Below are 2,297 nucleotides of genomic sequence, written 5' to 3' on the forward strand. Positions count from 1 at the left end.
TATCACGTGGTCCGATAAACACTATTTGCGCTTTCTTCAGAAATATGTATTTTAGACATGGATGGATGAGTTAGTGAACAAACAAAATGCAAAGACAGGACAGAAAAAACTGCTTCATCAACACAATGAAAGCTTCCTCTACCTGAATGATGCGAGGAGGTGTTGTAGGAAAATTTAGCCAACCTCATTAAAGACTCCCTAGAAATGAAAGCGCACTGTTAATAACAGTGATTATTTTCCTCTCTCGCTATTCAGGCTTTTGATGAGAAAAGCCAGCCTTCCATTGTTCTGCAACGGCTTTTTAAAGCATCCCAACGTGCCTCCGCATCCAAGAGGCAGCTTAATGATTGGCCACAACATTATGCAATTCAAATGCGCTATTTTTGGCCAGTTGTGGGCTGCGTATGCAAATCTGCATCAGATGACAGAATAAATGTATGCATAAGCTATATTCAGAAGGACTGGTTTTCCCAGAGAAGATCAGCTAAATATGTTTCATAGGCTGTGTTTACACCGCAAGTCTTAATGCACAGATCCAATCTTTTGACCATATTTTTGGCCCGTCTGTTCACATTCACTTTAGATGCGACTGGTATCTGATATCTGTACATTAATTCCTACCAAAGATGATTGACATTGATAGCTTTACTATGCACATGGTAGACCTTTGGGTTTTGAATGGCCATGCTATTAAAATGATTTATATATTTCACGTCGAGTGGCCATGATTACCTGCCAGAATGGATACGTTAACAACTGTCATGGATGTTTTGCAGATCTAGAATCTTGTTAGATCTAGAATTCTGAAGTGAAGTACCCAGTGAAGCTTTTGGTTTAATAATAATAATAATAATAATAATAATAATAAAGTTATCACCTCATTGATGAGGTAAGAAATATAATGTAGCTTTCAGTAGTGCAGCTTATTTTTCTTTTAAATTAACCGGGCATAGGTTGAAAATCAGCTGCTGAATGTGTGTGTGCACGCAATTTCTCTCTAGGAAAAGATATCTAGATAGACATAGTCTGCTTCATAATACAACATTAAAAGCTATCTTTGTGGGCAAATGTGTTGCCCACGCCTTGTGATGGCTTGGAATTCCAAGGGGAATCAGATATGCGTGTTTAGACGTAGGTCGGAAGTCCAGATATCAGATATGTTATCTGATTTAAAACCGTTTGGAAGTGGCTGAGATCAGATGCGGAAAAATCAGATCTTGTGCAGATTTTTGTGTTTACACGTGCAGCAAATTACGAACTATGTCAGATGTAAAAAAAATAAATAAAAAAAAATAAAAAAAAAATCGGATTTTTTGTGCCAGTGTAAACGCAGTCATAGATGCACTTTCAAAATGGCGGTCAAGGGTGGCAAAATGAACAACAAATGTCGTCTTGAGGCTTCATTAGATGGGAGCATTCCACTCTCAATCCCTTGGGTGGCATAGCCTTATGGTCAGCAACTTGCCACATCACATTTTACTCGCCATGTTGTGAATCATTCGACTGCATTGTTGCCCGCCAGATTTATTGACCCGGTTCCCATGGGTGCACTTAGAATAGTTTCCCTTGGGCTGATCAATTATTTATAACACATTTAGAAGCAGGTTAAGGGCTTTAAAGGAAATGAAAACACAATGGGGATGTTACGGATGATTTGAGGCAGAATAGAGAATGAGCGAACGGCTGGGGTGAAGGAGGGATGACTGTTGTAAACACCAACGCAGATGGAATTTGAATTAAATACTTTTCCCATCTGTTAACCTCGCCTACAAGGACTGTATTCCTCCTGAAAAGGTCAATGTTTATCGCTTATCTGATGTTTTTGTGAAGTAATGTTGTGTCTTCCTTCATTTCATTCTTATTTTTTTGGCTTTTGCAGGGATGTGGAAGCTACTTTGAAACTGGAATTAGCTAAGCTAGGAGTTAGTTAGCTACTACAAGCTAACAGAAAGCTAGCTACATTTAACCTATTTTAGTGACAGTTTTGTTTATAGTTATTAAATGACAATTTATTATTTCAGCTAGCACTATGAGGGTTTTTGATAAATGTTGACTGACAGCACTAAACCTACTAGCATACATGCTAACATTGGACTTAGCCTACACTTAGGGTGCATCTCAATCAGCTCCCTAAGTTGTGAATCAGTATATTTTGTACACAAATTCGGGCACTGGTAAGGACAGTAAGGACCCTGGCTCGCTATATACATTGAGACACTGATGACGCTATTTCCGGCGACATGACAATGTCCTCATTGTACAACATCACTACTGGTATTTATGAACAACAGCAGAAC

The sequence above is a fragment of the Ctenopharyngodon idella genome, chromosome 10 (assembly GCF_019924925.1).
Source record: "Ctenopharyngodon idella isolate HZGC_01 chromosome 10, HZGC01, whole genome shotgun sequence".
NCBI classification, from domain to species: domain Eukaryota; kingdom Metazoa; phylum Chordata; class Actinopteri; order Cypriniformes; family Xenocyprididae; genus Ctenopharyngodon; species Ctenopharyngodon idella.